Here is a 21,199-nt window from a genome sequence, read left to right as displayed (position 1 = left end):
GCTGAACAGTTGAAAAATTCTCCTCAAGGAAGTTAGACTGGTTAGGGAGCCTCTTTTCCCAGCAATTGTTAGGGGATCCCATAACCTTGTGAGGTACCTTGTGAATTTTGTTTCAGGAACATCCTGAGCCCTCTCCATTCCTTCCTCAGAAGCAGGTTTCTGGTCAGAGGACGACATAATGATACCTGCTAAGTCATGGCATGAAAGCAGAAAGAAGCATAACGGAGCACATGATGTTGCAGGCTCCCCTCTAACCAAACCAAACCAACCAACAAACAAGCAAAACAAACAACCAAATGCTTATCAAGAACCTCAGAGGCCAAATGGTTTAGAAACTGACTCTTTGCGGCCACAACTTTTCAGCAAGGCAGTTAACAGTAGTGATGACAACTCTAGCAAAACGACACAGAAGAGAAATGGGGATTGGTTGGGTTCACATTTCAGAGCACACTCTGAGCTAGAACTGTTGACTATGCAGGCGGCTCTCACAGGAATGCCCAGCCCTGCTCTGCAAAAGAGAAAGCAAAGCCTCAAAAGAGATTAGTGTCACTCTGTTACTGACAAGGTTCTACCTCCTTTTTTTTCCTGTTCATACTATGCTATCATGCTCTTAGGCATGGGTTCATGTCCTGTGTACACATGACTTGTGTACACATGACTTGTGTACACATGACTTGTGTTCTAGCCGACAGTGGTACAACAGGAGGTTGTGTTGTGTGACCTTCTGTGACGTGACACAAAGAAAAAGAGAAGTCCACGCCCTCCGTATAGAAAACTAGCAACTGATCAAATAAATGATTCTACTGAGTCCAACTTGGAAGACCACTAAATTGATTGGATTTGTTATGGTATCTGCTTAAATGCAACATAACTCAAAAACAAGGTCAGTGCAGATGACCAGAATATATTGTAATCAAACCACAACTGACTGATTAGGGCTGCAGAACAGATCTTGGGGCTGAACTGCGGCCCTGAAGGAGGCTATACAGCATATTTAAAGGATGAAACCATGAAGTGAGGGTGGGGGGCATGATAGGCTGTAGCTTTGTCCAATCATATTTTGACATAAGGGGTTGAGGAAGGGAGTTTCCATCAATTAGGATAAGAGTAGGTCCCTGGGCCTGGGAACATGAACTTAGTTTGACCCTGCCAGAGAGTTGGAGTAGTTGTCTCTAAGATGTCTGGACTCAGACAACTTTTTCCTTACATTAAAAGCTGTTCAGCTATTGAGAAGTCCCCAGCTTTCCTAGGGCCTGGGACCTTGAACTTAGTTTCTCCCTATGATTAAATGGAGCCTGAAAACAAAATAGTGGAACTTAGAATAAGTTTCTTTTGCTTGTTCCCAACACATCAACTTACAGGAGTATGACTGAGGAGCTATTTATAGGATGGTAGGTTATTCAAAGGCAACCACGTCATCAAAATAGCTCACCCCAGCATGGCTAATAATTCACCAAAACTTGGTCCCTAGAGCTCTGTGACTAACTTGCACTTCTGCAGGTTAGGTCTAAGAGTCTCTTCTTTCCAGTAGTCTCATTGGTTACAAGCTTGGAGAAAAGGAGTTTTAAGATCTGTAAATTTTAGGGACTTCTTGAGATTAGGAATTGTTTGCTTCCCAAAGTCTTAATGAGCCTTCCTCCAAGAGGATGAAAATACTGAGCTGTACTTCTGTTGTGTGGGACTCCTACATCTATCATATCCTGATGGTTTTACACTGTCAATACTGTCAATATCCGTGCACAGGACTCATGTTCTATATTTCAAGAACCCTATGGCATAACTTTCCTTTTTGCTTGTAGTATGAATATGAAAATGAGTCTCTGAGAGGTTAAATTCCTTTTTCTTCTAAATCACATAAGTCTAAATTAATGACAGGGATTTAAACCACAGATTCTTCTGCCTCTGAAGTCCACAAAATATGTCATAGTGTTTACTCTCTTATACTGCTAATTCATCTCCATCTTTTCTCCTCCGAATCTATGAATGTTTTTCATCCAGAGAAGCATTGGGTAGGGCATAAATTGTACCTGGCTCAAATCTTGATTCAAGCATAGCACTTTTAAGCCTTTCTGAGCATAACAGGCTTAAAATACCCACTTATCTTCATGTATTTGGCAGCAAGTCAAGGTTTGTTAGTGGAGATGAAGGAATCATTGTGAATGATGGCCAAGGTGCTGCTTTTTTGGCTGTGGCCATGCTTATTTCAATGCCGGTTGCCTTTCTGTAATACATGCAAGAAGGGGCATCCATAAGGTTGGCTGTGATCATGATCACGGTACACTTGGCTATGACTCTGTGTCTGGCACGCAGCATGTGACCAATAATTGCCTTGTGGAATAAGGTATTTGTGAAGAAACATTTCCGTAGGTAATGGATAGCTGATAATTCCACTTATTCTCATTGCTACACCTTCTAACAGTTTATAATTCACATTATATACCATTTTTAAGTCTATCTGAAGAAAGTGCTTAAACCAAATATATTTCACAAATCAGTGAGGTTTCGATGATATTTGTATGTTTAGTAAATCACTACTTAAAAACAAGTAAAACAGTCAACACTCTCCTGACTTTAATTAATCATCCTGAGCATTGGGCTCTTCCATTTTTCTTTCCCCTCCCTCACATCGCATTAGCAACAACGTATGGCTAACAGAGTATGTTCTGGAATCTTTATGAAGGGGAAAAAGCTAAGAAGCCATATAACCTTTCTGATCAGTTTTTTAAAATTCTTCCTTTAATGATTCATCATATGAAGCAGAATGTAAATACATTTAGGAAATTTTATGATTACCAAAACCAGATTTCATCTGGGTAATTGTATTCCCATCGTCTATTTAGGAGTCAGCCTTCCCAAACAGTATTGTATTAAGATAATGAGACAATATGCATATGCAAATTGCTCAAATAAAAAATTATGTTCTTGGGCACATTAAACAGAAGATATTAGATATAATGACAATTTGACGTATGTAATATCTTTGTTTATCTAGACAAGCCATGCAAAATAGAATTCACCATCACACTCCGGTATGCAAATTACCTACTTTAAAAAGTGCAGGGAAGTGGAAGGCAATACCAGTGACTTTGACATTACAAGAAAGAAAAAGCAGTGTTCTTTTGCTTGTTTTCAATCCTGATGTGGACAGCTTCCAGAACCTTCCTTCTGCCAACAGATCGAACTGCCAAGCTTGCTGGACTTGGGTCCTATGTCCCACATGGAAAAGCTGCCAAGACTCTGACTGGAGCCCTACAGGTCCTGCTTTTCACTCCCTCTTCTCCCTCTCACCCTCCCATTGCAGCGCTCCATACCAGTTTTCTGGGTGTCTTACGTAAAAGGTTCAGTCTCTGTCAGCATTTCTAAGGACCAGGATATTGAGTCAGTTGGTAAAGCTCATGAGGACCTGAGTTCAATTCCGAGATTCCAACTGTGGTCTACAGTTGTTGCCCCTAGTGCTGGGTGGGGGGCAGAGACACGCAGGTGACTTGGGTTCACTAGCATTGGATAACTGCTATGTGCTAGGTTCTAGTGAGAAATCCCACCTCAGAAAACAAGGTGCCTGGTGGCATCAAGAGGAAGAAGCAGAGTTTGAGGGTAGCCTGGTCTACATTGTTAGTTCCAGGATAGACAGGGCTATATAATGAGGTCCCATCTCAATCAGTGAATCAATTAATCAATCAATCAATCAATCAATCAATCAACCAACCAACCAATCAATAAATAAATAAAATGAAAAGGTAGACAGGATAGATGGCTTAACGCTAGACATTCTCCTCTGGTTTTAGCAGGGAGCTACACACATGCATAGCCATGCACACAGGAGAGAGGAGAGCACCTACCACCGCCGCCGCACACTCTGACCCTCACATTCAAAAGAGAATTAATTTTAGTTTAGTCACTTGAAAGTCTCTCTGGTCTCTTTGGGAATCCTTACGATTTCCGGAGCAATGTGTTGCAAGGTACTTACTGCCTCCCCAAATGTTGCTCCCTGGGAGCCTGGCAAAGGCTAGGAGAGATGTGCTGGGAAAAAAAAAATGGCCAGGCAGAAACTGACAAGAAAAACATACATTGTACATGCCTGCATTATTCTATGCTATAGTACATCCCTATAACTCTGTGAATTTGATATTAGTAGTTCAGTAATTTAGTCAAGGTCATGGAGTTAGGCAGGACCACACCCAAGCTCCAAGGACTACACCTCCCATCAGGGAAAATGGAGACCCATGATCACACGCATCTTTAGGTCCAGCAACTTGGTACAATGCAGCATCTTTAGCTTCACTGTCTTGAGACCATCCTGGAACTTTTGGTCTAGTAAATTGGGACCACACAGCATCTTTAGATCCAACAGTTTGATATTGTGCAGCATTCTGAAGTCCAAAAGATGTGGTATCTTTAGGTTCAGAAGTTTGGGATCATGCAACCATCAAGTTGGTATGGAGTTTCACCATTACTCAACCCACTTTCCCATTCACACCCGAACAATGAGCCTTAAGACAGCAAGGACTTTGCTCAGCCTTACACATCTAACTGTGAATTAAATCTTCACCTAGCTCCATCTCTCTCTCTCTGTTTTGGAGAGGGTTTGTTTTTTGTTTTGCTTTGTTTTGTTTTGTGTTTTGCTTTAGTGTGAATTTCTTTTTCCCTCTACCATTTCTGTATTTTCCTCTCCTTTCTGTATTTTAATCGAGTGTCTTCTCTGATGAAACAAAGCTTTTACATCTGTAAACGTAACTGCCTTCCACTTAAAAAAAAATGTTGATGAATTCCTTTGAGAAAAGGCACGTGAAGGTCAGGAAGTGCTTCCACAGGTGAAAGCACTCGCAGAGAAAGCCCAAAGGCTTGAGTTTAATTCCTAAAACACATATAAAGTTGGGCTAATAGTACAAACTCCACAAAGACCCATGTGCATTGTAGCACATGTGTGCCTGCACTTTCACACCCACACTCACATGCATTTAATAAAAAGGAAACTGGCCCATGAGACACACTATGAGTAACATGGGTTGGAGCAACTTGCAGAGCTATTTGGAGTTTATCAAACACTGTTGACAATGTTTTGTTTTCCTTTTCTCTCTACTTTTAGGTTCTTTTGACCTGAACTGATTTTATGTAATGCATATAAGTGTTTTGCCTGCATATATGTGCATGGGGTTCTAGTGCCTCAAGCCAGAAGGCATCAAATGCCCCAGAACTGGAGTCATTTGTCATTGAAAGCCACCATGTGGGTGCTAGGAACTAAACACAGGTCCACAGCCAAGGGAACGAGTGTTCTTCAATACCGAGTTATCCCTCTAACCTCTAAACTGACTTTAAGATTTATTTTATCTTTAATTGCGTATGTGTGCATGTGTGCGTGCATGCATGTGTACATGTGTGCGTGCATTCATGTTTGCATGCATTCATGGGTGTGTGTTTGTATAGAAGTATATGCGTGTGAGTACAAATGCCCATAGAGACCAGAAGAGAGTGTTAGGTCCCACATGGGTGCTTGAAACCATATCTGAGTGAGTTCTCTGCAGCAGCAGCTCTTAACCCCTGTGCCATCTCTCTCTAGCGCCTGAACTTACTTTAAAAGGTAGTTAGTGGCTTTACAATGAACATGCCATAGCAGAAGCCTTTGTTTCAGTTCAATCCTAACAACAACAACAAAAAGAGAGACAAAGCTGAAGTAACATAATAGTTCAAAGCTGCTTCATACACAGAGGCTTCAGGGTTGCCCCAGACTCTGCTATCAGCTGTCACCGGATGTGTGTCACCTGTCTTTGGCAGCCACTCTTCTGCTACCTCAGGATAGGGAGCTGGTCAGACATGATGAACTCCATAAAGAGAAGGAATTCCTCTAAGAGTAAGTGGTGGTTTGAATGATAACGTCTCAGCAGGCTCACGGGTTTCAGTGCTTGGTGCCCAGTTGGTGGAACTGTTTGGGAAGGAGTAGGAGTCATGTGCCACCATGCCCAGCTCTAACTGGCTCCTATAAGCTGCTGTCTTTTCTCCATGGGTCATCGCTTTGATAGCAGATGGAATATGATCATGACATAATGCTTAGAAAAGAGACTTAGCCATAATCTCCTGAAAAGGAGTGTCACCTGCAGGACCCCAGAGAATTCTTAGAACTTAAAGAACAGCTTCCACAAACCTAATTGTGCACCATAAATTTAGTACTTGAATTATATTTTATGATATACATTACCCTGTGACCTATATTATTTCTCCCATGAACTTGTTCTTTGATGATGTAAACCTTTTAACAACATGCTCTGATTTTAAAAGCTCCTGGGAATTACTAACTTCTTACAAAGAGATGGTTTTATAACATAAGCTGAACCTCATCACCAGCATCATCACCACTGGCATCACAGATGCTATCACTAGTACTGTTACTATTGGCAGCATCAGCATCACCAGCAGCAGCAGCAGCAGAAGCAACAGCAAAATCACCACCATCACCATCACTCTCATAATCACCATCATCTCTACTTCCAGCAGCAACATCACCACTGGCAGGACCATCACCAGCATCACCACCAGCATCAGTATCACCACCACCACCACAAGCAGCGACAGCAAATCACAACCGTTTCACCTCTCATATTATTTGTTCATATCTGCTCACGGCGTGAAGATCTGTATCAAATAGGCTATACATCATATAATCTGTCAGGTATTTAAAAACATAAGCAAAAAAAAAATTCACATAGTGAGAAAATCAGTGATGTGAATGCTGCCTTATCTTTCTGTGCTTTACAGATTGAAGGAGCTGAAGGTGGTTTGGGGAGATACTCAGTTTGATACTGAGCTAACAGTGTAAGCGCAAGGACCTGAGTTGCCCCCTCCCCCTTGCCACCCATGTACAGAGGCAAAGATTTTAAACAGCAGTGGAGAAGACAATAAAGATGGATCCCGAGGGCTCACTGGATAGGCCACTAGCCTACTTGGTGAATTACAGGTTAAAGTGAGTGACCCGGTCAGTGGCTTCTGGGCAATAAGTCAGTTCAGTGATTGTTTCCCGGCACACATTCTCATAAGGAGTAGAGGAAATACAGATATTCTAGAACGAAGCCCAACTACAGAGCATGTGCTTTTAGTTTGCTTGAAGTATAAAAATCAACAACAATAACAACAACAAAAACCTATGCAGCCAATCCAGCCATGTGGCCTAAGGCATCACAACAGAATGCCACTGCAGATGACAGCTAACACAGCAGAGGGCAGAGAGGCGAAGCAGGAGGCCAGGTATACATTGCCATGGCTTTCTAGAATACGCGAGACAGCAGAAAGGTCATTACACATAGCAACTACGGATATCAGATCTACAAAACAGTAACAGATTTGGATTTGGAGATGAGCACCAAATTATCTAATCAGTGACTGCTCGGTTGTTGGGGGTCTCCTTCTTCTCAACAAAGCATGGAAAGCACATCACAAGCCAACAGTAATGTGCTCTTTGTAGATGCAAAACAGCTCAATTATTTGAGGCAATTAAAGTTAATATCTCAAGAGTGATTTGAAAAGATGCTCTATTTGTAAGGAATTCAACAAGAATTAGGAAACTACGGTTTCTTCCCGCCCCCCTGTAATTTTGTGAAAGAGACAAAATGGACCAAAGAAATCAGCCTTCAGTGTTTAATGTTTATCATTACCAACACACAGTTCTCTGATGGCTGCCTTAATTATGCAGATGAAAGTCTCTTACTTTGCAAAACTCATCATTTCCAAGGGAGGGTTCTTTTGCTGCAGTGTGTTTCTGTTTCTGATTTTTGGCTGCTGCCTGCAGGAGCTTCAGAAGCAAAGGGGGCCTTCATACCAGGGCTTTCTATGTGACTGCACTTTGAAGGTCTGGGTACTATTCTCTGGGTAACTTCTTAGCCTGTAAACGTTTCCTGGCTTCTCCAAGAATCTAGGAGTCTTATTACCCACCACATGGTAGCTCATAGAAATCCTCCGGTAAAAATTCCAAAGGTAGGATGGACACACCGTATTGTGACCTCATGGTCACAATGTCAGGACTTACCTCATCCATGTCTCCATAAAATCAGTAAAGGATTTTCACAGCTCACCATGACGCTCCACTTCACAACAAAAACAGAAGAACTGGTGCCATACATCTCTGAAGCCCAAGAACCAGGTTGGGTTAGCCTATGAAGAGAATAGAGTCAACATTAAAATAGGTTCACACCCTGGTCTTTGAAAGTCACAAGAGTCCTCTTTAATGTGACAAAAAGTATGCTCTGTGGGTTCTTCCAGTATGTTCACTTTAACAGGCATGTCTACACACAGCCCATTGGCTACTCAGACATAGCTTTGAGTGTACATAACCTAAGAAGTTCATTAATATTATTATTTTCTTTATTAGCTTTGCCCTTTTCTGGATCATGGTGAATGAATAATTTACATTATTTACAGTTAAGAGTGTGAGGACAACACATTGAAATCTATAATAAGGGGGCGCAGATAAAGGTCTTTACATGTTATCCTCTTCATATAGTGGGGAAGGGAAAAGAGTCAGGAGAGGAATGTTTAGTTCTTCCCATGACTTTAACTGTCATAAGAGGCAATGAAAGCAGTCATTACCTTTGGATGTGTAGGAAAGCATACTTCTAATATTCTGCAACTGTCCAGATGTTTCAAGGAATTGGATACAGGGAACTGTGATTAGTTTTTGCATGAAGAGCTTTCTGTGTCATCCTGGACAGACTTTGGATGTGTGTGTGTGTGTGTGTGTGTGTGTGTGTGTGTGTGTGTGTGTGTGTGTTACATATATACATATATGTATATATATGTGCATGTGTATACATACATATATATGTGTGTATGTATGCAGAGTCTAAGCTAGGAATCCATAATTGTAGGACACCCACGCAGACACACAGATACAAGAAAATAGTCGACAATTCAATCCTGGAATTCTTGATGTTTATTCCCATCAGATGTCCTGTTTGCGGCTCCATCGCGCTACTGACTCCCTGCCATGGTTCATGATGGGCTCCTACACCTTAAATGTGTTTCTCAATCAGTCATCACAGTTGGCACACCTAAAAGAATATATCATCATGATTCTGACCTTGAAACACCTCTTTCATGAGGACCTGTTGCCCACAAGTGACATCTAAAAGCCAACTGCTCTCAGCCTTTTCTCAGCCACCCAACTTCATTTGCTCAATACCGTTCTTCCTACACCCCATGCACCCCATGAAGGACGCCTTCATTTTTTTCTTTTTCCATTTGTGTGTGTGTGTGTGTGTGTGTGTGTGTGTGTGTGTGTGTGTGTGTGATACACATGCATGTTTGAGTATGTATGAATGCATGTGTGTGTAAATGTGCCTGCATGTGGGTACATGTGAATGTAGAGACCCTAGGTTGGTGTCCAGAATCATTTTTCATCACCCTTCCATTTTGTTTTATTGAGGCAAAGTCTCTCAGCTAAAGAATTTGAAGCTATGGCTATTTCCCACTCAAGGCATCCACTGTCAGTTCCTTCCTAGTCTAGAATAACAGCCCAGCCACCTAGGCCACGTGACATTTACGTGGGTTCTGGAGATTTAAACTCCTGTCTTCCTGGTTACACAAAAAGTACTTTCAACCATTGCGTAATCTCCCTCATCCCTGCTGCTCCCCTTTCAAGGATTTGTTCACTTCTCTTTACCTAGGCATGTATGTGTATTTATTTCATGTGTACCATATTTTTCTCACTCTGTATTACAAACCTAAACCAATGGATCCTAAATATTAATCATTTATTCCATTCTACACAAACTACGTATTTGAATTAGATTTTGTTAGATAGACAGTGCAGAAATGAAGCATTATTGTGGAGGCTCCTTTCCAATTGGAAATGCATTTATTTCCTATTTTGGCCCTGAGACAAATGCATATGCAGATGATTATACAGGCACATGCGTTCACACAGATGCACCCTTCCTGCCCCCACCTGCCTTCTAATCATGATCCTTCCTCTTCCCCCCCCAAACCCCCAGGGTAAGACATCATCATTTAAACTTTCAGCTTGTGGATTGCTAGGTTTTGGCATTTGTTGTTGTTCTTCTTCTTGTAAATTGCCTTTTCAATGGACACTTTTCCATTCTGGCTTGTCTTGCTCCATGCTGCCTTCGTGAGAATCTGTGGGAATGCATCCTGTGAAAATACTGGTTTATTTATCCATGCTACCGTGGGCAGCACTCTGGGTAATTCTGAAGCTGGCTTTATGAATATCGCCGCTTTGAATATTCATGTGCACATCTTTTAGCGAACATATGTATGTGTTTTCCCAAATGTTAAGCCGACCTTATATTTCTGGAGTAAACCACACTTTTCGTGATATATTATCCTATTTATGTGTGGCTGGGTTTGATTTTTCTAGGATTGCACTGTGAATTGTTACATTTGTGTGACTTAAGGAAACTGCAGGTTTCCTTTCCCAGAATGCTCCTGTGGTTGTGGTGTTGGATCTTATACAAAACATGAGAGTTCCCTCTCTCTCTCTCTCTCTCTCTCTCTCTCTCTCTCCTCTTCTCTTGGGTTTGCATGGCATTAGGAATTATTTTCCCCCAGATATTTGGAAGAAATAATGGTTGAAGATATATGAGCATAGATTATTCTTTCTGAGAGTTTTCTAGTGAAATAGTAAACATATTTTATTAGATAATGAAATGGTTGAGTTTTTAAAATATATTCTTCTGTCAACCTTGGCAATTGTTTTTCAGCCCCTCAAATTCATCCTACATAATTTTCTAAATTAATTATCATTTCCTTACAGGATCAGTTCATCTTATACTTGGATGGTTCCACTGGTGACTAATTTCTTTTTTTTTTTAAATTAATTTATTCTTGTTACATCCCCATCAATGATTATCCCATTCTTTGTATCCTCCCATTCTTCCCTCCCTCCCCTTTTCCCCTTACTCCCCTCCCCTATGACTGTGCCTGATGGGGACTTCCTCCCCCTTTATATGCTCATAGGATATCAAGTCTCTTCTTCGTAGCCTGTATCCTTCCTCTGAGTGCCATCAGGTCGGACTAATTTCTTGTACCTGATAATTGCAAAGTATTTTTTTTCCTTCTTCAACTCTTTGGTGTCAGGCGATATTTATTTAAAATTCATCAATCTGTAAAGTATTTTATTTAAACTAATTTTTCTCTCATGAAATGTATACCTGAGTTTACAACCCTGAGCTTCTGACCCAGAGTTCCACGGGCCTTTTATTGGCCCCTCGGCTTCCCTCTTCTCTTAAGCATATATATTTAATTTTCACACGTGTATGTTTAAGACTCATTATTCTCGGATGTCATCATTTCCCAAGCTTTCTTTATCTATGGTCACCTTCTAGTGTCTGCTCAGCAGAAGTGGTGTTTCTCCAAGGGTATGGCCCATGTTTGTTACTGGGCCCTGCTGAGACTGTCTCTCTACCCTTGATTCTGTGAAGGATGACTTGAAAGTACATTGCTTCCACCTGGTGCAGTTTCCTTGGGTTTGGATCCATTCTGAAAGAATATAACCACCATCTCTTGGGTCTATCTTTTATAGTATTCTTCCTTTTCCCCTCCCTCTGAGGATGCACTGGTATAAGAATAAGGCATCTGAGATGCTCTGGACAACAGTTTTTGTTTGTTTGTTTGTTTTTTATATTTTGTTTTTTGTTTTGTTTGTTTTTTGCTTGTGCTTTCTGCTGGGGCTAAACTCAAGTCCTCATGCATGCTCAAAGTGTTCCCCTACCCCCTCAGCACTTCCTTTGCCTTTTCATTTTGAGGCAAAGTCTCATCAAGTTTCCTAGGAGTTTCACCTTCCTGCTTTGGCTTCCCGGGTACCTGTCTATAACCCTGTGCCTCCAACCCAGAATTTTGTGGATTTTTTTGCTGGCCCCTCAGCTTCCCTTTTCTCCTAAGCATCAGGTATGATGCTGCAATGGCTGGTATTTATAATTAACATTTATGAACATATCTTATTTTTAACCCCAAATCTACACATTGAAGTATTTGTCTGTCTGTCTGTCTGTTTGTTTGTTTCTAAATTGTCTTGATACATGGTCATGCTACATAACTCTTGCTTGTCAACACCTGTCATATAAACTTGACTTGGACTTGAGCTCACAGAAAATCCTCCTGCCTCTGCTGCTTGAGTGCTGAGGTTATAGTTATGTGCAATGTCTTCCCAAAAGTCTTGATTTAAGCTATGTTACCTAAGGACATAGCTTAATGGCATGCGTGCCCCTGGATTCTATCCCCAAATCAACACGCCAAGAAAATGATATTATATTATTCAACTCAAAATATCCATTTAATTTTGTTATAAGTGCTAATTTATGGTTGAATATTTCTTCCTCTTGACTTACTGATTTTATGAATCTTTTATCATAATTATTCTAAAGTCTTATTTATATCCTCTAGCATCTGTGGCTTTCTGTGTTGTTTATTTTTCTTAGATTAATAATTATAGGTTGGATGGATGGTGATGATAATTTTGAAGCTATTAAAGTACATATAGGCCCTCCTCCTGGTCATGACCCATTCAGCAACATGGGTTTAATTTATCTTACCTTATGTCAGGCAGAGAGAGCAGGGACCGAGTAACCTTAATCAAAATTAAGTTACAACTTTAAGAAAGGTCATGTGGCCTTTTTGTCACCTCATTTTTTAGGTCATGGAGGCTTTCTGCCAGAGCTCAGCCTAGGCTTCACACTTAAGCTGACTTGTTCCTTATTTAAAAAAAAAATAGTTTTCGTTGCTACAGAATCTCAGTGTTGTCCTAGATGAATAAGTGCTCAGAAAGTTTAGGGACACAAAATGGCATTTTCCAAACAGGGACTCATAAAGCTCATTACTGAGGGTGAGAATAGAGTCAAATTCAAAATATTCCAATATGCTACATCACTTACAGCAGCGTGATTCAAAAGAGAAAACTAAGGTTAGAGTAATAACACAGATGGTTAAGTGCTTGCCTTGCAAACAGGAGGCTGTGTTAGATCCCCACAACTCACATTCTCCTGGGTGCAATCACACGTGCTTGCAGTGAAGATGGGAACAGCACATCTCTGGGGCTTAAGCAGCCAGCCCAGTTTATTGGGTGCCCTCCAGGCCAGTGAGAGGCCCTGTCTCAAAACAGCAAGGCAGACAGCTCCTGAAGGAATGTGTATGTAGAAATAGGTAGAAGGAGCGGGTATTTATGTTCACCTCTGGCCTGCATGTGGGAGCATGCACACACACACACACACACACACACACACACACACACAAACACACACACACACACTTGCACACATGTACACATGCATGCTCATGTGCACACACACTCACACACACGCATGCACACAGATAAACAGCAACGTAGAACTACTGAGTGCAGTTCTGCTTTCAGCAGTCGCTATGTCAGTTTGAAAATCAATAAATACTGGATTTGAGCTGCATTTTTTATTTATTTCTTCTCTTATTTATTTATTTCCCGTGTCAGTGATGGAGTGCAGGTCTTTGTGTGTGCTAGGATGACGCTCTGTCGCCTTCCTTTCTGAGACGGGGTCATACTGTGCAGCACAATGACTTATCTGTCTCCCCCAAACTCTGAAACACTGCAAGTATGGGTGTACAACACTATGCCAAGCTGGAACTCTATCTTAAACCAAATTTCCCCAACACACACACACACTCACACACACACACACACACACACACACACACACACACACACACACACACACGCAGATCGCCCCACCCAACAGTAGAATGTGCATCAATTAAAATACTTTCACGGGAGATCATTTTTGGGGCCCTTGAAGTCTTAACTTTATAAGAATGAAATAATGTAAAATACCATTTCAAACACAACTGTATGTCACTAGAGATATATTTTTGAAAACCAAACAGGAAAATTGGAAAACTTAAAATTAGTTATAAACAACAAGGCTGAGTATAAAAGGGAAATCAGGCATTTCTTGACACAAAAAATGGGAGCGTGTATCAAAGTTTAGGAGATGATCCAAAAAATAGTACCAGACAGGACATCTGCTCCAACACACAGAATCTATATGGAATATAAAGAAAGATGTAAAGAAGGTGTGCCCAGCACCCCATGGCAGCTCACAACTGCCTGTAACTTCAGCCTTGAGGGATCTGACACCCTCTTCTGGCATCTGAGGGTACTGCATGCATGGGCTGTTCATAATGTATATATGAGCAAATATACACACACAGATTTTTTTTAAGGAAAGTTGTAAATAAGCTACAACTTATCTTGTAACAATTTTACTTGTCAACTTGATGCAATCTAGAATCATTTGGAGAATTCTGGGGGAAAATGTAGGCTAGGCCTGTAAGCATGTCTGTGGTGACTTTTCTTTATAGCCTTAATTGATGTGGGAAGACCTAATGTGAAAGTGGGCGGTGCCTTTTCCTGGGTTTGGACTCTGACTGTAGTGGGAGGAGCTAGCGGAGCAGGTGCACGTATGTATGCATTTGTTTCTCCCCACTCCCGAGGCTGGAGAGGATGTGAGCATCTGTCTGAAGTTCCTGCTTCCTTGACTTCCCTGCTATGATGGAGGGAGCTGGAACTGTGAGCTACAATAAACTCTGCGCTCCTATTTTACTTATTTTCAGGGTATTTTTCTCATAGTAACAGAAATGAAATTAAGCTGTGTTTTAGAAGACTTAATAATGAATAAATAAATCCAAGTTACTAGAAGGAAGGAAATAAAGATCATAGCAGAAATGAATAGCTAAAAACTAATTTATCTCTCATTCCTCTGTCTGCCTGCTTGTCTGTCTGTCTGTCTCTCTCTCTTTCTCTCTCTCTCTCCCTCTCTCTCTCTCTCTCTCTCTCTATATATATATATATATATATATATATATACACACACACACACACACACACACACACACACATATGTGTGTGTGTGTTAAATGAAAAACAAAAACTTGGTTTGTTTTTGAAAATCTAAAAAAGTGACAAACCCTTAGAATTACAAAGGGAAATTGAGAGGCAATTGAAGAAAAATTTAGAAGTAAAAGAAAAGAAAGAACAAATGATTCAGCAAAAAATATAAAAGACCCTAAGGTGACAGATATACCAACAAGCTGGACAATAAATAGTATATTCTGTATTTTCTCAGAATTCTAAATCTCTGGCTGATGTATAATGTGTAAGAAAACAGAACCAATACTATTAACCACCTCTCAGACATCAATATTCCAGGACCTGGTGCTGTAAGTATTCAATTTGATTATTCAATTTGATTATTGTTAAATTTCAACACTTAATGAAAAATTAATACAAATGCTTCTCAGTGACAATCCGAACTTGAACAAAACCCCCCACTTTAGTATCAAAACCATGCAAGGATTCTATAAGAAAAGAGAATTATACATCAACATTCCTGATATATGAGATGAAAATATTTTCAATAGACCCAAGTACAAGAAAAGAGTGGAACAGACACTTGCTGGAATTCAAGGATAGCTCAATATCTATAGCACAGCCAGTGTGGCATCTCACAATAATAGAACAAAAGATAAATAGCATAAAGCCATCACAATTGGTCCAGAAAAGTATTTGACAAAATTTGATACTTTTTTATGAGTTAGCATTTCAACAAACGAGGAGCAATATCCCTCAGCAAGAGAACACCACTGGACTTATTGGTCGGTAATTGATAACCTTTCTCCCAATACCAGCAAGGTCACTAATGCCTGATTCACCACTTCTGCTTAGCACAGTATCAGCAGTCCCACCTAAAGCAGTAAGTAAAACCATGTCCATTTGCAGACATAGAAAATGCTAAAGACAGAAGGAAAATACTGTTAGAATTTATGAACAAATTCAGTAAAGTTACAAGAGACAAAATTTGAGTAGAAAAACCCATATTGGTTTGCTTCATCAGTAGAAAACTATCTGAAAGTGAATTTTAAAAGGCAATCTTAGTTATAATTGCATGAAGAATGCAACATGCAGAATATATTTAATCTGATATAACCAAGAGGAAAAAAAACTCCTAAATGATGACTTAGAACAATAAAAATCCATGTCAAAAAACAAAGAAATCTCTTTGGCAACAGCCATAACAATGCTTTGAGGCCATAATACCAACAGCACAGACAGAAACCCAAGTCAAACAGGTGGTAGTCCTCACACTGTACTGTTTCTTTTACAGAAAAGGACGTGGTGTAGAGGAGAAAAAGGATGGCGTATAGTGTGAGATGGAAAGTTCACAAACTGTACGGAAGATTTAGAATCAAAATTAGTGAACAAATTGTGCAACTAAATAGCCTCAAATAGGAAAACCATAAAGGACTTGAACAGGCATATTTTGTAAAAGAACATAATAAATGTCCACTCTGAATAAAGAGATGGTTCGGTGGTTAAGAGTACTGGCTGCGCTTCCAGAGGACCAGAGTTCTAGTCCCAGCTCTCCCATGTATCTCATAACTGTCTGTAACTCCAGTCCCAGGGTTTCTGATGCCTTTTTCTGATTCCTCGGGCATCCATTTGGTACACAGACACACCTACAGGCAAAACACCCATAGACATAGAAACAAATAAATAAAATTTAAAAGAAAAAAAAAAAAGGACCACTCATACACATGAAGGGGTTCGGCATGACTAATGATCATAGAAAAGCAACTTAAACCAAAATGACAAGTCTTTTCTGAGTCAGAATAGCAGTTATTAAAAAAAAAAATTCAAATGTTGGCCTGAAAAATGGCAAATACCCTCACTGGTGATAAGAAGGTAACTGACACAGCTGTGATGAAAAATGAGATAAAGTTCCATTTAAAGTTAAAAATACACCTATTAGACAACGGAATCGTCTCGCCTACAGGTACTTGTTACAGTGAAATAAAAATGGCCCTGCCAAAAACACAGATAGGGTTTGGGGGGTTCGTACTTTCGGGGTGTAATGCTTGGCCAGAAATGTGCAGCTCTGGATTTGATCCATAACACTGGCAGGAAAAAAAAAAACCTATATTCCATGCTCACGTCAGGATTATTCACAGCGGTCAATACTTGGAATTGATCTCAGGGTCCTTTGATAAATTTGATAAGGAAAATGGGGATGGGTGGCATTCAAAGCTCACCCATCAACGTGCTGAAATTCTCATCACCCTCAGCCGTCATTCTGTTCCTGCTCATTGTCAACAAGCTCAAGAACAGCTTCGGCTACAAGCAAAGACTGTTCATGCGCCACCCCTCAAGGAGGAGATCATGCCCGTAGCTTCCAAGTCCCCAAACAGCCTTGCGTTAAGTACCGCCATATTTTAGCACCAGTCACAATGAAGCGTTCTTTCTAGTGAGGAGTTATAGTCCAGTTAGGGTTTCTTTTTAATGGTCATGTCAGAAAGATGCTGTAAAGCGTTTGACACCTCGGCTGCCTCCGGAAAACAGAATCATATGTCCTCACAGGCTACGGAGCTCAGAAAAGAGGAGAGGGGCTGATAACGCCCCCTTTTGGGCATGCGGGAATGTCCAGCACTTAGAAAACACCTGCTTATCTGCTCACAGTCAGTCTATTCTCAAAGCCAAGCAGCGACGCCTTTGCTGACCCTCGGGATGTAATGGCATCATTGCCTAATGAACTGTTGAGGAATTCATTTGAACGTGACCGTCCTTTGGAAAAACGTGAGTCTTCACTTGATTAAAGTGATTTAGACAGGAGTAGTTCAGGGTGGACCATATTAATTTAGGAATGAGTCATTATGTTCAGCTCCAGTTGACAACCTAATGAGCTGGTTAAAATTCATTTAAATCCCTTGGAAAACACATACAGAGTCTGAACAATATACATAATTTGGGACCAACAGACATTTCCTCTGAAAACCAATATATTTCAACCAGTACACGTCAAATAAATATATAAGGGTCCCCCCACTGGAATTATTGGGCTTCATCAGTCCTGAATTTCTGAAATTAATGAAGACTGTGAAAAGCCCTGAACTGAAAGCCTCCTTCAAAGAGGGCAAATCAAATGTTGATTAGTAAAATCTCATGATTTACTTAAATGAGAGGTTTATTAACCAGGATGTGATAGGTGTCAACCGTGAGACTCATAGTGTATTTAACCACACTAATGTTTAGGAATTTGCTAGAAATCTTGGTACCCTTGATTTAAAAAAAATAAAAAGAATCAGAACTATATAACAGAAAAAGTTATGAAGCGTTCATAAGTGTTAATGTGCCAGAGGAGAGAAAAATGCACCAATTTTCATAATTTTAGACAAGAGCTCACATATATGGATAGAATACATAAAACTAACATAAACAGTTTTGAGTTGGCTTTTTTTTTTTTTGCATCTCTGCATCTTATTTGACTGTATTCATGTTTTCACGTTTTCAGCTTAAGCCTCACTGTGGATCTCAAAATGGAGTGACTCTCTTGTCTCAGCCTCCCTTGTGCTGGGATTACAGACGCACCACCACCTCCATCTTATACATCTTCAGAATACTGTGATCCAAGGACAGTGTTTCGGAAGATGGTTTCTCAGACTTCATCCTTACACTGAGCGCTAATTGCTAGGAACAGAGTTACAGAACTCTGGGCCATGTGGCGATAAGCTGATGTTAGTAGTGGTTCTGAGAACCATTTCCCCACAGTTAGACAGAAATACAAGTCTGATTTTCTCCTCCTCCCACAGACGTGACACCTGTGAGCCAGCTGCCCTCATTTAGCCTGAGAAGATGAACAGCGGCTCTAACACCATGGAGGTTCTCTTTAGCTTGTCCTGGGACCTGCCCGATGCTCCGTTCTTCTTGCAGGAAGCTGTAAAATTCTTGTTTCTTTATGCCAGAGCCTGATGGGTTTACAGATCCCTTAGATGCAAGTGTCCTAAATAATACCCAGACACCCACAGATAGGAATGATCTAATCTGCTTCCCATAAGCAGTCCATCATATTGAGCAAATCTTAGAGTTGGGAAAGCTTTCCTTCCGTGTGGCTGCAGGATGGAGAGACGCCGAGTTTATCGGTCTATTCTTTAGGATGATTACAAGAATACTTTAATAAATCTAAATCCATCTTCTGCTGACTTCTGGGGTTTGATGTTAGGTTACATAAATTTAAAGAAAGCAAAATTTCCCCAGGGCAAAACTAATTACATTGACCTGGAGATTAAAATAAGGGGCTGCTGAGCTGACTCCAGATGTCAGCCTCTGTAGGAAGGAAACAGCCTTTCTCTCCCTTTCCGGAAAAACGCACCGCGTAGCTCCCCACCCTTCTTCCTTCACAGAACCCACCATTTTTCTTGTGGTCCTGGAATACCCTTAACTGTGTAGATTAGGTGCTTGTAGCTCTTGATACATATTGTCAATTTGACAGGATCTAGCCTCACCTAAGAGACAAATCTTCGGGCGTGTCTGAGAGTTTCTGGATTAGGTTAAGAGAAGGGGGACGATCCTAACTGTAGGGGGCGCCATTTTGTAGACTGGCACTCTGGACTGACTAAAAAGCAAAAAGCAAGCTGACCACCAGCCTTTTTCTCTGCCTCCTGATTGCAGACACAAAGTGGGCAGTTGCCTCCAGCCCTACTGCCTGCCGAGTCTTCCCAGCCTAGGTATGGGCTGTAGCGCCCCGGGGCTGTGAGCCAGTATGCACCTTTCTTTCATTAAGTGGCTTTTGTGTTTCACCACCAAAGTAAGGAAAGTAATTAATACAGTGGTCCACCTGGGGAAGTGAGGGCAAGCGGAGGCTGAAAGCAGCATAGCACCTGAGTCAAGCTGTGTCTCTAGATATTTACTAGGGAACTGCTTTGGCCGCTCTGAGATTTTGCTTAGTTTTGGGGGTGGAAGAGAATTCCCAAACTACCTTCATCTCCTCTAACTCCCAGCTCAAAACAATTCCAGTGCATCTCTGTAGAACAGCCCTGATTTCGTTAAGTAACAAATAGTAGGCATTTGAATGTGGGCATCGTGACGGATAAAGGATGCTAGCGGTTCCTTCTCCTGACTCAGACTCTAGCTTTAAGGAAAAAGATGAGTGGAAGCAGGCTTGGGGTCAGGAAGAGCATGCGTTTAAGATCCGGATATACAATGACAGATTTCCAAGCCAAATCTATACTAGCAACAACTTGAATACCATAGATAATTTTTCCATATGCGTGCCAGCCCTTGTATAATCTACGACCTGCCAAGATGCTTGGTTAGAAATTCTATCTCCTTGTTATTTTATATGTGCATCTTTAATCGCGAATGCACTAAAATTGCTTTATTTTAAAAATCATTATCATTTTTTAGATGTGTTTATGTCTTCTTCTTAACATGATGAATGTTTATCTCCAAGTGTAAAACTGGAAGTAAATTCCTGTGAGGCATATATGCTAAAAACAGATTTTCCTGTGTGTTACCTCTTCTCATTTTATGTTTATTCCATATTTTATATATTTTGTGTGTATATTTATGGTTTTTTTTTTCAGAATCACACACAACCCAGGCTAGCTTTGAACTCTCTGAGTAGCCAAAGATGACGTTAAACTTCCGCCTTTCCCAGTTCCATTTCCAGGTAGGGAAATGACAGGTGTGTGCCCCCCTGTCCCTCTCTCCTCTATGGAAAGCTGGCCTTGGAACCCAGGGCTTTGTGGAAATTAAACAAGCACTCTCCTACTGCGCCTTCAGCCTTGTTTATTCCCCCTTAAAACACGCTGTTTAAAACACACTGATGACATCTCCTCACTCTTATATGCCTTCTGAGTCCTCAGGCTTTTTCTCCTAATATTTTCACATTTCTATAAATCATTGTTTATTAGATTTTACTTTAGAGCAAGAAGTGAGGTAAATTGGCCTTAATTGGTCTATGTTTGTCTGCCACTGTTTGTTAATTAATCCATTTTCTTTCATTGATTTGAATTGCAAATCTCATTTTATGCTATTCTTCTATATTTACTGGAAGCTATTTCTGTACTTTCGTTTCTGTTTTAAGGAGTGTGTTCCCCAATTATTAGCAAAAGAACTCAACTGAAACTTTGCATTTCCATACTTGGCAGGGTACATTCATACTCTTGGATAGTCTCATTTTTTAGATTTTTATATTTAATTTATAATCAATTTTGCAGATAAAAATCAAATCCATTGATTAATTTAGTGTTAATTGTGACTCTGAATATGAATTTTGTCTGCCTGTAAATGAAGCATATCATGTATTTATTAAAATGTTCTTCTTTTGTGTGATTTGGGAATTGAACATAGGGTGCTACACATGCTGGGCAAGTGGCCCATTACAGAGATATATGT

The sequence above is a fragment of the Acomys minous genome (assembly GCF_964271855.1).
Source record: "Acomys minous genome assembly, chromosome: 13".
Classification (NCBI taxonomy): Eukaryota; Metazoa; Chordata; class Mammalia; order Rodentia; family Muridae; genus Acomys; species Acomys minous.
This window is presented reverse-complemented; position numbering follows the sequence as displayed.